Source organism: Sciurus carolinensis, chromosome 8 (assembly GCF_902686445.1).
Source record: "Sciurus carolinensis chromosome 8, mSciCar1.2, whole genome shotgun sequence".
Classification (NCBI taxonomy): Eukaryota; Metazoa; Chordata; class Mammalia; order Rodentia; family Sciuridae; genus Sciurus; species Sciurus carolinensis.
In genome coordinates this window covers 19314767-19330831 of record NC_062220.1, presented here as the reverse complement: position 1 = coordinate 19330831, position 16065 = coordinate 19314767, and the positions used below count along the sequence as shown (strand labels likewise).

Here is a 16065-nt window from a genome sequence, read left to right as displayed (position 1 = left end):
AAGGAGGAAGGGTACAAACTATGTCATTTAGAAGACAGGAAACTGAATGGACTAAGGATATAGAAGAGAACTGCCAGCCAATATTAAAAGTCACCTGGGCCGGGGATATAGCTCAGTTGGCAGAGTGCTTGCCTAGCAAGCACAAGGACCTGGGTTCAATCCCCAGCACTGCAAAAGAAAAATAATAAAAAAAAAAGGACTAAGAATGTAACTCAGTAATAATGCACCTTGGGTTCAATCCCTAGTACCAAAATAAATAAAGAGTCACCTGAGGTTTCTTACTATGAACTTTAAAGTGAGAGGAGTCATCATATTTGTATTTTTCTTCAGTCACTTTCAGCTGCACTGATGAAGCTCAAGGGGCTAATTTAACTGATTTAAAACTGAGGTTTAGCCACTAAATATGAAAAAAGCAAGAAAGTTTGAGCAAGAGAGTTGCGGGCATCTAAAAGGGAACAAATATAACTGCTTATGGAGTGTATACTAGATAAGAAGAGAAGAAAGAAAATCAAGGAGGCAAAGGACAGTGTAATGGAAACAGAATCAGTGGACTGGAGGTCTCAATGACAGTGAAGGATTGTTGAGTTGAAGTACCAGGTAGAGATGAAAAGATAGATGACAGTCAAGAGAGGGGACTGCATGAAAATCATGGAGGGTTCATGTTACTAGTAGGAACAAGATGTAAAATAACAAGTATGGAGTGGTTGAGATACACTGGAGAACAAGATTATTAGAGATGTTTAAAACTTCTGAGGACAAGTATTAGAAGAACTACTGATGACATATAGAAATTGCCCAGAATAAAAGATATATGTGCTAGCAAGAATGACGGTTGACCTAGGAGATAAATCAGTCAAGAAAAGAGGAGTAACCATGGTACAACAGATGCCAGCAAACATAAGGGTTTAAGGACAATATAACTTGTTAACAAAAATCTCGGGAAGAAGGGAATAGTAGACATCTGCCCTACCTCTAGGGTTAGCAGACCCAGTCTTCTCTTTGATTTTCATTAATGGAGGAGGTCACAGTGGAGAAATGTAGCTCTAAGTTTCAGTGCATAGGATGCCCACTGATAACTGCTAACATGTAAGCCTACTCCAAGGGATGTGGCATTCTCAGGAAAGCAGAAAGGAGAGGAAATGTTGAGAATAAAAAAACAAGGATATAGGATTTTGCTGATGACAGACTGTGAATTCTACTAGGTTGCATGGTGGTAAGATTTCAAGAGTTGGAAAGGAATGAAAAGATAAGAAATGTGCAGAACTTTGTAGGGATTAAAGAGTGAGACATGAAATGTCACCCAGGAGACTAGCAGTAGCTGACATAAAAAGGAATAAAAGACATAATGGGATTAGTCCTAGTGAACTTCAGGCAAATAGTGGTGTTGAGGCTATGAATGTTAAAGGGAGAAATGGGATATCGGAAGCCCTGTCAACGGAAGATAGCAATCCAGGGAGGTATACTCTTAATCTCAGTGCAAAGACCCCTGATAGCAGCTGCAAGAAAACTAATGTACCTATAAAGTTGTTATAGAATTTGTTTAAATTAATGAAGAGGTTAGAACAATGCCTAGCATCAAGTAAGTATTCTAAAGTAAACATTATCAGCTGATCAAATGTAAAATAACTATAGCAAAAAAAAAATAATAATTTTAAATTTTCCCTTCCTTAGCTAATGGTTTCCCAAGTGAAAATCAGTACCAAAATGGGTTTAGAAAACTCATTTAGAGTAAAAAGGAAGTGTTTGAGAAGGGCAACTTCTATGTCATATATATCAATCTTGGAAAACTGGCTCTTCTCCCGAAAAAAATACTACTCCAAGTATTTGAATTTGTGTTTTCAACCATCCCACTTCAATTAATTTATTCATCCAAAAAGAATATATTAGCCAGGTGTGGTAATGCATGCCTATAATCCCAGCTACCAGGGAGACTGAGGCAGAAGGATTCCAAGTTCCAGGCCAGCCTCGGCAACTTAGAGAGACCTATGAAATTTAAGACAGACCTGTTTCAAAAAATAAAAAGGACTGGGGATGTGGCTCAGAGGTTAAGCATCCTTAGGTTCAATCCCCAGTACCAAAAAAAAAAAAAAGAAAAAAAGAATATACTTAGAATCTGTTATGTGACAAGTACTATTCCTAAATCCTCAAGTACACTGGCACATCAGGGAACAAAACAAACATTCTTGTTCTATTGGACAGAGATCAACATACATATAGTGAATAAGAAGGTTATATAATAGAAGATAAGTTTTAGAGAAAAAAGTAGAAATAGTGTAAATAATAAGGCCTGAAATCTCACTGTAAAGAAATAGGGGAGGACTTTCTGAAAAAGTGATTCTTTGAGCAAAGATCCCAAGGAGATAGTTACATGGATATTTTAAAATGTGTTATTCAGGCAGAGGGAATGTGTAAAGAAAAGACCCTAAGGCCTTCATTTAGTTCTTGCACTACTTGGCTATAATTTTATTAATTTTTCTTTCCTATTTTTCCTCTTCAAACCTTCAATCCTACTCTACCTTATTTCAGCAGTATATGATAATAACAGCTAACATTTACCAAATATTTACCACATGTCAAGCAGTGTTTGGTTTTTAAAAGATTAAACAATTTAATCCTTACAAGAGAGCTATGAAATTTATGCTCCTTTTGCTTCCACTTAACAAAAGAGAAAACTGAGACACAAAAAGATTAAGCAAATTTTCCCAAAATCACATAATTAGCAAGGGACAGAGTTCTGGAACAGTATATATAATACATGTTCTGTATTAAGAACATTCAGAACAACCTGCCTCAAGTTTTCTCATCTCTAATAAATAGAATCTCTTGCCAGGCATGGTGGTGCACACTTGTTAATCCCAGTTACTCGGAGGCTGAGGCAGTAGGATCACAAGTTCCAGGGCAGCCTGAGCATTAGCAAGATCCTGTCTCAAACTATATAAAAAGGGCTGGGGTTCAGTGGCAGAGTACCCCTAGGTTCAATTCCCAGGACCATCAAAAAACCAAAACTCTTGAAGTACACATATAATAACTATGCACACTGCTATTATAATTTGTTTTCTTGCCATTTTTACAGTCATTTTCTTGGCTGAATGGTCTTTAGCACAGCCTCCAGCTGCATCCTCTTTAACCTCTTCAATCTGCTTTTACACTTTCTTTTCTGGTCCAGTGAAATTGTTCAAGAGGTCAATGGTCACTCCACCAAGTCAATCCTCACTATCCTTATTCTCCTTGAATGTTGTACTGAACTATGACAACCCCTTTTCCTTCATGAAACTTCCTTGGCTACCTAGAAGCAACACGATCTGGATCTTACTATCCCTCTCTCTCTTGACTTCTCTCATGGAAAAATCTCCTACTTTGCTTTTTAAGACTTAAACTTTCTTATTTTCCTTCTACCTCTCCAATTGTTCCTTTAAAATTTTTTTCACTTCTACCCCTTTTAGGGACCCTAAAAGTTTAATTTGGGTTCTTGCACTCTTTCTATGTTATCTCAGTCTCTTTTAAGGTGTGTGTACTGAATAAATATTTATTGAGTGCCTACTATCTATCAGGGTCACTTTTGACAGATCAGTGAACAGAACAGACAAAAAAAAATATCCTTTGTTCATATAAAGTCAAATAATTCTATGCCACCAAGGACACTCAAAACCATTATCCAGGGCTGAGTATAAATCAATGACAGAGCACTTGCCTTAGCATGTGGGAGGCCCTGGATTTAATCCCTGACACTACCAAAACGAGAAACAAAAAACTATCTTCCACTAAATAATATTTTAAACAACATTGAATTAAAGCACCAAACAAAACTTTCAACAATCCCTTTCATCAACTACAACTACATTTCTCTGTCTTAGTTCAAAATATTCCATAACCACTTTTTTATCATATCTATCCAGGTTCATTTTCTATTACTGCTTGATTCTAAAGAATTCCAGGCAGGCCAGACTTTTGACTACCCCTCAAACACAGTACATACATTTCCACTTGTTCAAATAACTTCTGAAAACATATGTCCAGCTCCTATACATGAAAAAAGTGTATTGAATAAAAAGATGAAGTCTTCAAAATCGAATTTTTCTTGAATACTTCAAATGAGTATTAACAGCAAACACATATGCTTATACAGGGCTATGCACCAAACACTATTCTAAGCAGTTACATATATTAACTCATTTATTCCACACAAGAATCTTAGGTCTTTTTACAAAAGAGGAAACAGGTCCAGAGGGTGAGGTGATTTGCCCTAGGTCTGAAAGATAGTAAGTGACAGAGCCAAGATTCACACTCAGGAAATTTGGTTCCACCCTATCCTGCAAACTGCCAGCAGAAACAATAAATAAAAACAAGAAGAGTTCAAAGGGCTTGCACTGAAAACTACAGGCTATTGAAAGCCATATTCAACTACTAAAAGAAATTATTTCAATCAGTCCTTTACTCCAAATGCTTAACATTTTCTTTAAAATCATGCCAAGTTTTTTAAATTATAGAACTTTTTAGTATATACCAGAAAGCACAACCTAGGGTTAGGGATATAGCTCTTAGTGTTAAAAAAATCTATAAACACAAATTATCATATATTACTTAAGAGTTCCTAAAGCTGCTGAAAATATTTGCAAGACTCAAAAAATAAATAAAAGTTTAAAATGCATCATGACACAGGAAACAAATGTTTTATGTTAGCATGCCTATATTACTTATCCTTATGTTCTTCAGGGATTCAAAGATTTGAATACAATGCAGAGAAGATAGTTACTTTAAAAAGACTACCACCAGCTTTAAACTTTGGAAGCAAAATTTACACCTAGGACTAGGTCCAAAATAACAAAAAAATTTTGAGTAGAAGAAATTTCCAAAAATTACCAATAAGTAACTAAACTATACGGGCACTATTCAACCTATCACCAACACTATGGCTAAAAGACCTTTAAACAACTGTAGCCAGGTGTGGTAGTGCACACCAGTAACCTCAGCAATTCAGGAGGCATAGGCAAGAGGGTTGCAAGGCCTGCCTGGGCAACTTAGTGAGATCCTCTCTCAAAATAAAAAAATAAAAAGGGCTGGGGATGTAACTCAGTGGTAGAATAATGCTGGTTTAATCCCCAGTACCGCCAAAAAGAGAAAAAAAAATTCTAAGGATTCACTGAGAATTCATTAGGTTACTTTTTTTTTTACAGGTGCATCATAGCTGTATATACTGATGGAATTTGTTGTTACATATTTGTACATGCACACAATATGACGATATAATTTGACCAATATCACTTCTCAGCACTCCCCTCCTTTCCCTCCTTCCCTCCCTCTGCCCATTAGGTTATTTTAATTGATTACATGAAATTACAAGTGAAAGGCAGAAGTTCTTCCATAAAACAATCCTAACATTGCAGATGGGAGCACCATAGTATAATTTTCTTTCCTGTTTTCCCATCCTTTCCAGCTAAGAAAGGACATGAATTTGTTGTCAGGTTTTAAAGTAGAAAGATTAAGCTGGGCTCGGAGGTGCACATCTCTGATCCCAGCAGTGTGGGATGTTGAGGCAGGAGGATTGTGAGTTCAAAGTCAGCCCCAGCAATTTAGCAAGGCACTTAGCAACTCAGTGAGACCCTGTCTCTAAATAAACCATTAAGAAAAAGGGACAGACATTATTACTTTATACACATGTATGAAAAAAAATTTTTCTTAAATATTAGAAAAAGGAAAAAGGTTTGGGGATGTGCCCCAGTGGCTAAGCACCCCTGGGTTTAATCCCCAGTTACAAAAAATAAAAAATTAAAAACTAAAAAATAAAAAGTAGAAAGAGTAAAATGCACAAACCTGGAAAGTGACTCTAGTTTGATTTGAAAAAGACTAAAGATTGTGGCTTTTACAACTAATTATAACAGCTGAACTTAGAAAACCTACAGCACAGATGGGAACCTCATAAGTCTCTTTCATACATACACACACACACACACACACACACACACACACACACTTTCTGTTGGCCTAGGGATGCATTTACTTCTGAGACTGTGTGTGTGTATTGCTGGGGATGAAACCCCAGAGGCTTGTGCATGCTAGGCCAGAGCTATAACCCCAGTTTTCTTATGAGACTATTTATCTTTAATAAAGGACTAGAGGATATCAGAAAAAGGGAGAGAGAAAAAAAGAAGAAAAATAAAATAAAACCTAAAGTATATACCAAAGGCAGCAAAGGAAAACAGTATTACTGATGCCTTAAACGAAAGTACACAGAAGCCATTAACAAAATTTGAAGTATTTATTTGCTGCCTCTCTTCCTTTTTCCTGGGTATATAAGCACCTACCCTCTTGGCTATACAAGGCACCTCCAAGGCCACTTGAATAAAATCAGCTTCATCCCAAACACTGTATGAATGAAAAGTATATAAACTTTTAATAAATTGAGATGAATTCAAATTAGTCTCTAGTTCCCAATATCTGGAAGAGATTTTAAAGCAGAGAGCAATTTGCTCCTTCCCTCACCCACTGTCATCCAGTGTGATGTTTTTACAAGAGACTTCATACTTCAACAGTATATTAGTTTTGTCACTAAAACAATCTATGTAAGATAATTAACTTATAAAGAAAAGAGGTTTATTTGGACTCACAGTTTTAGAGGTCCCAGTTCATGACTGGGCAGATCTATTGCTTTTAGGCCTCTGGCGATGGTGGATGGCATTAGTAGAAAACATATGGAGGAATAAAACCAGCCACCTCATGGTCAAGAAGCACAAGAAAGGGGTACCACAGTGCCCTTCAAGGGCATGCCCTCAATGACCTAAGAACCTCCTATAAGGCCATACCTCCCAAAGGTTTCACCATCTTCCAGGAGCATCACCCTGGAGACTAAGCCTTGGGTCTTCGGGGGACATTCAACATCCAAACTATAACAAAGGAATTAAATAAAAATATTTGGGGTTGGGGGGAAACTGCATTAGCAGCTACCACTAAAGATACTCTGAAATACTAACACTCTTCTATACTGCACAATTGATATATACTTCCCTCCCATATACACTGTGGGCAGAATAATCCTTCTCAAGATTCTCCTGTACAAAGGATACCTCAACTAAAATCTTACATCCAAAATTAATACATTAAAGTTACCATTAAAACAAACTACAAAGAGAACTAATACAGTAACTTAGAAGGCAGAAGGATCACAAACTTGAGACCAGCCTCAGCAACTTAGACCCTGTCTCAAAATTTAACAAAATTTAAAAAAAAGGTTGGGGATATAGCTCAGTGGTAGAATGCCCTGGCCTCAATCCCCCATACCATAAAAAAAAACAAAACAAGAACAACAAAAGAAGCTGTCACATTATGAAGATTAAGAAGCTCTAAAGATGAAGATAGAGGGAATATCACTGAAAAACAGAATACAGGCTGAGTATCTCTGATCTGAAGTGGAAGTATTTCAGATTTTTTTGGATTCTGGAATATCTGCATGAGACACCTTAACAACAGGACCCTAGTTTGAACACGAATTCATTTAAATTTGTTTATGTTTCAAATATACCTTAACACATACACTGAAGGTAATCTTACACAATAAAATTTTAATTTTAGTGTGCTTGCTGCCTTTTGACTGCAACCTGTCACCAAGAGGTCAGGTGTGGAATTTTCCACTTATGGCTGTCCTGTTAGGGCTCAAGTTTCAGATTCTAGAGCATTTACGATTCTTGGGTAAGGAATGCTTAACCTGTATTTCTCAACAATGTACAAAACTACATAATAGTTTTTATGATTATTAGTATTTCTCAAGTACTAATAGGCTCATGGCATTTTGGTAGGTCCTAACTTTCATAACATAAGAAAGAAAATGACTGGTAAATTTAAGTTTAACTTTAAAACTGTCAACATCCAGAGCTTGAGATATTTTTAGCTTCAATTTTAAGAATCTTTTGAAATTCAGAAGCTAAATACAGTAGAGGAGGAATACCTGAGATAGTGAAGGAAGCAGGAAGAAAATAAATGGCAATATAGTATTATTCATCTACCATTTACAAAGTCATAAACAAGAAACGTTTTCCCCCAGTTTTAAAATAAAATGTGAACTATTCTTTTATAAAACAACAACAACAAAAAATCCATACCCAACAGATGCAGAAAGTTAGCTTCCTGAAGGGTCAACAAACCAAAACAAAGAATAACTTTATGATTCTCAGAACTGTAAAAAGAAAAATCCAACTCAAACAAAATATGGTTGATGTTTAATCAGATCTTTTTAAGGTATTACTTCTGCAAAACAAAGTATATTAAAATAAATCAAATAAATTTTCACATCACAATGTCCCTACATTCTTCATCAAGCCTGCTGACTTAACCTTATTCATTCTTAAGGGAGCTTGGAGCTAGCAATATTTAATGCCCTACTTTATCAGAATTTTCTATCGTTCCTTCTGTTCAAATCAGGCCATTATTAAACTTTAAAATATCCAATAACATTTACTGGTTAAAATTATTCAAATATAAGAAAGTCTCCTAACATCCCTTCTATACTAATAAAACACACAGAAGCAGATGAGGCATCAATTTCTCTTTCACAAATGAAGTCTGTTTTATCTTATTATATCACATAATAAAGATAATGTTTATTTTCCAAGCAATTGTTCCCCAAAAAATGAATATTTGAAAGACTGGTACCTACTTTTTTACTAAAAATTTTTGAGGTTATTTGAGTAAACATGTATTGTTTGCTTCCTTTCCCAAAACTGGGCTCTATGTGGGGCACAGTGATGCATGCCTGTAGTACCAACCTACTTATGAGCCTAAGGCAAAAGGACTGCTTGGGCCAGGAGTTCAGAGCCAGCCTGGGCAGCATAGCAAGACCTTGTTTCAAGAAAATAAGGAGGATAACAAATTGCAGTCTACTATCAAACACGAATGACCAAGTCCCTTAAAATTTTAGTGTCACTTTTGAGTATAAGGAACTGAAGAGGGCTCAGCTGGTAGAGTGCTCGCCTCGCAAGCACAAGGCCCTGGGTTCAATCCCCAGCACTGCCAAAAAAAAAAAAAAAAGGAACTGAAGAGAGGATGGAATCAGTTAGCTGCCTAATCCTGTAGAGGTTTCCTCTTATATCTCTCAGAATGGTCCCTTACTTTGGTGGCCTGGTCTTCAATTTTTCAAACAAAACTCAATTGTCAACCCCAAAATATGTTGCACACTACTGAAAGAGCAATCTTTTTATCAAAAAAACACCTTCATCATGTTGTATTTTGCACCTACCAATCTTCTGGCTCCTTGCTGTTTAGCAGATCAAATTCTAATGAACTCTGAATACACATTTCATAATCTAACTCTATCCTCCTTATACAAACTAATCTGTCACCATTCCTGAAAATTAACACTTTATTCTACAAGATCAGACTCTTTTCATCCTTCCCACATAATGCGGTCCCCACCACCAAGTGTTTGCTTATGTTTCCATTCCCCACATGGAATGTATGGAATGTTCTTCTGGAGATGCACTGCCATATAAATAGTCCATATTCTTGAATTATTCAAGTCCCACTTTCCCCAGGAAACCTCACTCCTATGTGTATTCTGCTTGAAGAGAGTGCTAGTTCTATTATTATGAAAAGTGACTATGTCATTTTCCAACAAGTGATTCTATAATAAGCCACTCAGACTACTCAAAAAACTGAACAATACTAATTTTTAAAAAATCAAGATATTTTATTATGTCAAAAGTGTTGTAATATGGGGGCTGGAGTTGTGGCTCAGTGGTAGAGCACTTGCCTGGCATGTGTGAGGCCCTGGGTTCCATACTCAGCACCACATATAAATAAATAAGATAAAAGATCCATTGACAATTAAAAAAAAAAAAAATATATATATATATATATATATATATATAATTTTTAAAAAGTTCTAGTACAAATAAAATAATGTGATGACCAGAATTTGCTTCAAAATAATGTAGACCAGGGCTGTGCATGTAGCTGAGAGGTTCGGTACTTGCCTAGCATGCACAAGACCCTAGGTTCAATTCCCAGTGCCACAAACAGAAAAGAGAGAAGGGAGGGGAAAAAAAAAAAAGCAAGACCAAAGAGTAGGGGGAAGAGGGACAAAGTAAGTGGGTACTGATGAAACCAATTAGCTGAGTTGATAATCTTTGAAGCTGACAACTACACAGCAGTTCATAGCTACTTTTGTACTTGCTTAAATTTTACACAAAAAGTTTCTTTTTAAAAAAATACTATCATTTTAAATGACAAAACCAAAATACATTATAATGATTTCCTTACCCAACAAATACCTAGGTCTCCATTGAGAGTTTAAGTTTCTGGAAAGATTTAATTCAGCAGGAAACATGGAGCATCTAACAATAAGTTATAGGAAATTAATAAAAATTGAGGGAATCTCCATCAAAAGATGCTTATTACCAAAGCAATACTGTCTACATTATAAATTTTCATTCAATTTCAGCATCCACAAAATAGTCCTCTCAAATCATTACTGAAAATAAACAATGGAAAAAAATCATAAGCAAATTTTTTTCTTTTTTGCAGTACTGGGGATTGAACCCAAGGTGTATTACCCCTGAGCTACATCCCCAGCTTCTTTCATTTGTTATTTTGAGACAGGGTATTGCTAAATTGCTGAGGCTGATCTCCAACTTTCAATCCTCCTGCCTCAGCAACCCAAGTTGCTGGGATTGCAGGTGAGCACCACAGTGCCTGGCAGAAATTTTTTTTTTTTTTTTTTAATTTTTAAAAAAGAGAAAGAGTTGTTCAATAACCCAAATCAACCAGTGTTATTTCAGGAAATTCACAATCGGAAGATAACTGATGCCCTAAGAGGGAATTAATTAAAAGGTTCTTAAATTATCAGAAAATAACTGTCTTGTTATTCCAAGGACTGAAAAACATGCTTAAGAAATTCCAGATATTTGTTTTAATGACAATGTAGCTGTTTGTTGCTGTTAAGGAATGCACCAGCCCATTTGATACTGCAGTCTGCTATTCAAAATGCAATCACTATCTGCCTGATGCAGTGGCTTACTGCCTGTAATCCCAGGGACTCAGGAGGCTGAGGCAGGAGGATTCCAAGTTCAAGGTCAGCCTCAGCAACTTAGCAAAACCCTGTCACAAAATAAAACATAAAAAGGGCTGGGTATGTAGCTCAGTGATAGAGTGCCCTCAATATAAAATATAGAAAGGGATGGGTATGTAGCTTAGTGGTAGAGTGCCCCTGGGTTCAATCCCCAATACTACAAAACAAACAAACAAACTTCATATAAAGTAAAATAAACTCATACTCAAACTGCCTTTTATTTGTACTACCTTTAAGTCAGGTTTTCCTCTTCTGATAAAAAGCAAAACATGCTACTAAAATATAAGGGGGGTTATAAGGGGGGTTCAGACTGTAGTAAAAGTAAGAGCTCCCAAGTAACCTCTACCAAGCTCTGCCAGCAAGCATAAGATCCTGGGTCTGATCCCCAACAACAAATAAAATAAACTATACATGGCCAAAACAGTGTTGAACTTTGAATAACTGACTTTCTGATTATAAGTCAAAAGAATCATATCATTAAATGTGTGAAAGAAACTGCTATATTACATTTGAAAATTTTGAATTTTACCAATCTTCTCCAATAAAGAACTCCAAATAACAAGATAAAAAATAATTTTGATGAGTACTTTTAGAATACCACTACATACGTGATTAAAAGTCTCACCTGTCTCCTTTTCTTGCATTACAAAAATTAACTCAGTAAATTTAGCTATTTTTATCATTTGTGTACTCTGAACTTTTGAGGGAAAAAATATGAAACCTTCGAAATATTGGGGATATTGCTATCTGTTCAAGAATTGATATTTGCAGATTTTTCCTAATAAGTGAGGTAACAGTTTGTAAAATGTCACACGAATGTTAACAAGTTTTATCAAATACACGCTATTCCAGTGGGATGAAAACCATTTACAAGTTCCATTTAGATTAAGAAATCCTTTGAGAAAAGTATGTAGTACATTCTAGTTATACTGTTTCTAGAACAGCAAAAACCTCTATAACCTAGTTCCCTACTGTTTTCTTCAGAACCAACTGAGCAGAATGTAACTTCTTTCCCAAAAAGTAAAGACAGAATTATAAGTACTGACAAGAACTAACTGAATTTTTGGCAGAGGCTGAAGTTTTCAATTTAAAACTTCTTCTTCCACTTATATGGTCTATAAAAACAAAAGACTGAGTGTGAATAGATTTTTCAAGAATTCTTTGCAGTCACATAAATTAATTCATTAAAATAAAGATTATGTCTTCATTTTAAAGTTGGGAGTAGGGAGGAGAAAGGGAAGACTCTTAGAATCAAACTACTTATTTTTTTCATTCTCTTAAGATACATAAAATCATTTAAAAAATAATACTCCCCTGAGAGCACTCACCTAGGATGTGCAAGGCCCCAGTCTCCAGCCCCAGCATCACAAAAATAAATTAATGAAATAAAACGCTCAACACTAGTAGTTCATCATTAGGCAACTCCCTCTTTCTTTTACAAAGTAATGAGTTGCAAACTATAGCTAGTACTCCCATTTAAACCAAAGTTGAAGTACATTACAAAACCATTTTCTTGTATTTTGCTGTTTAACTGTTTCATCCTAATAGAATTAAAGATCTGTCTACGCAATTTCAAAAAACAAATTTTAGAGAAAGTCAACCTTAAGTAATTCATGTTTAAAACCTTATGCAAATAATCTGTTCATCTGAAGAATTCAACTACTGAACTGACATAAAGTATTCCAAATTATCAAAGGAAATCACAAAAGTATGAAGCTACAATGTTGATATTACAACTAAAACCTTAAACCATACAAAAAATATTTAGAAATTTTTCAGTTTTTTACTTCCTATCAAAGTGTCACTTTATATATCTTCTTTAGACATTTTAAAGATCCCTAATAAATTCATTTTGACTTCAGAGGGATGAAACTAAAAATTTGGTGACTACAGGCAAAAAGTATGGAAGAGGAAAAATTACTGGAGAAAATATTTAGTGAGTTAAATACCTTTACAAAAGAAAAGATGTATTAAAATCATTCATCCCCTTCTGTCAGACAAACAGTTCTCTCCTTAGAACACATTGCTTACAATTCAGCCAAGTATAACTGCCAAGGGTTTCTAGACCTATGTTAGCATTGTTCAAAGTGACAAGCGTTTCCAACAGCATGTATTTTTTATTTGGATTTGAAGAGTAGTTGTATTAAATTTGCTGCTCCTGATGAATTAAATGTATGCAACACTTTTTTTAAAACTTGAAGTTATAACGTAGGACAAGGTTTGCTATATAAATTGCTTCCAATTCTCAGAAGAGTAGGTATTTATTTAGTTCCTCCAAACAGGGACTTAAGTGGCTGAAAGGAAAGAAGTTTTATAAACAGCTTTTCTTATTTTTTTTTCTTTTTGGTACCAGGATTGCCTAGCCCTTTTTATTTTGAGACAGGATCTTGCTCAGTTAGGTAGGGCTGTGGTTCACTTTGAACTGGAGATCCTGCTGCCTCCGCCTCTAGAGTAGCTGGGATTATACATGTACTCCACTACACCCAGCTATAAACAGCTTTTCTAACCTTAGTTCACATTTGGGTAAAAAAGCTATTTTTCACACTCAAGGACTATAACTTCGAATGTTAGATTACTCAAGTTTTACATGAAAATACATGACTATAATAATCCAGTAATGTGCAAAAGTGACTAAAGTGTATTTGTATTTACACTTAAGGTATTATTACTTTTGCCAATAAGATTGTTTCATAATATTGTTATTATGACTTTAAAGGTTTTTACATACATATTAAGAAGACAATGTCTTGTTGATGTTCAAACTTGATGTGTGTATACCTGATGTACATAATCCTGTTTGCTTTTCTAGTAATTCTTTATTTCAAAGTGGTCTATTACAGCAAAGGCTCTTTCTTCCCATTATGCCATTAATGACATTTCAATTTTACTTTTACTAAAACATGCATACCATAAGCCACTTCTTGCTTCTATTTCTGCTTTTTACTGTAAATAACAATGACAGTACCACTAAATGTACATATATGCACAGCTTTGTGATTTCTTTTCTCGGCCCCCTTCTTTTCTATGGAAAAAACATAAGGGATTTAACTTTATCTAAACAAAATATCAGTTTTTCTTTTGCCTATATATCTAATGTATTTGCAAGACAATTTATTCAGATAGCTACTATCCTAAAAATATCAAAAAAGAAAATTTCCTAAATCCAAAAATACTAAGTAAATCTGAAGTTAGCTGGAGAGGAAATTTCCACTCGAACCATAAACAAAGTGTCATCAATTAAGCTGAACATCAATATAATAACTCAGTCAATAATAGATTCTCAAAATAAAAGAGATCTATAACACATATAATTAAAATATCACTTATATTTGCTTGTGGAGTTTACAGATGAAATGTGAGTGTGTGCCAGATTGATCATATTTTGAAATGCTTAGGCTAATATTTATTGGTATAATCAGGGCCCACATTAAGTGTCCTGGGGAGAGGTAATTCAGAAGAACGCTTGGTAACACCGAGAAGGTCCAAAATGAAAAAGGGGGAGGGGAGAGTCAAGTCCCAACAGAGAGAATAATCGACAAATAAATCACTGAAAGCAAAACGAGGCTCTTGAGTAGCGTGAATAAAAATCTTTACTCATAACATTTAATAGTATCCTACCTCACTTCATTCACCTCCCAACTTCCTTACTTTTCAAGGACCAACTCAGAGGGCATCCCTTTATCTGGAAATGTGTGTTGAAATAATCTGCATAGGAAAGAGGGGAGGAACGGACAATTCTCAAGAAGACTGAGAAACAGGTGGGTTAGAAGGAGCGGCAGTATAATCTAGATACTTAAAGGAAAGCTCTAAGATGACAGATGTGGTTAAAGGAAAAAGACTGCAAATCGGAAGACGCTCCAGCCTGGCAAAGAGACTGGGGGCTGAGTGCGAGCACCAGAGGGGGGCAAAGGCTAACTCCAGAGCAGTAGCAGTGGAGCAAAAAACAAGCAGCAGGACGAGTGGGCAATGAGCAGTAGGTTTAAGGAGCAGCAGCAACACGGGTCAGCGTGGAAGTGATGGCTATGGTCTTGAGAGACCGGGGCCAGCAGGAAAGGACGTCAGAGAGGGGAAAGGGAGCTGGGGAAACAAGGAGGACTGAGACCTAAGAATCCTGCTCCTATAAAAACGTGGGGGAAAGCTGGTTGACCAAAAGCCGCCTCGGCTCCCCAATTGAAGAAATTCTCGAAAGAGAGTCGGCGCTGGCCGCCGCGCTGCCTCCGGCCCCGCTCCCTTTTCCTGGTGGTAACTGCTGTGGCGTAGAGGGGAGAGGGAGGAAGAGGAGGAGGAGAAGGTCGAGGAGGAGGAGGGTGAAGATGAGGCGGGGGGTGGGGAGAAAGGGGGGTGCGGCCTGCACAGTCCCAGCGAAGCCTCCGCTCTCTCGTAGCCGGTCAGCCCCGGGTTTCCCCTAAGCCCAACCCCGCATAGACTCACCCGCCTGCCTTGCCTCGCTTTTCCCTTAGCCGACTCCACGCGCTGCCGCGTCCTCACAAGAGACCACTGAACGAGTGTCGGGGGAAAAACTCTTCAGAACCGGGCCTGATTGCTTCAGCGAGTCCGACCTTTACGGCTGAGAGAGAGACTCTCAGCTTTCGGTGGGTTCCACAGCCAGACGGGCCACCATCTTACATTAGGGTAAGACTCCTCCGGCCTCCGGTGCGCAGGCGCACGCCGATCGGGCCGGGAGGGGCGGGGGAGGGGCGGGACCAGCGGCGGGCGGCCGAGTGGGAGGTTGCGGCGGCCGCGCCCGCAGCACCCTGGGAGTTGTAGTCCTCGGAGGGTAACCGCCGGGGGGCAGGCCGGGAGTTGAAGTCCTCACTTGCGAGGGCAGACGGAATCGCCCACCTCACGTGGCTGCTGGACCAGCGCCTTTCTTCGTGTTTTGCTTTTTTATCTCCAGCGTGTGCGGCTGCAGTGTCATTTGGTCGGTGGTTTTCGTTAGTGTTTGCGTTTCCTCGGTGTTTGCTGAAATGTGGGAAACCAAACCTCGGGGGCGAGCTTAACCAATTTGG

At 37.2% G+C, this 16065-nt stretch overlaps 1 protein-coding gene across 1 annotated transcript in view; it reads right to left on the bottom strand.

Annotated features, from left to right (window-relative positions):
• Positions 1-15696, bottom strand: part of Cnot4 (CCR4-NOT transcription complex subunit 4) — a 119317-nt gene extending 103621 nt beyond the window's left edge. The window contains 1 exon segment of the mRNA XM_047560201.1: positions 15488-15696. The gene's annotated coding sequence lies outside the window, so the exon portion shown is untranslated.
• Between the last annotated feature and the right edge of the window lie 369 nt (positions 15697-16065).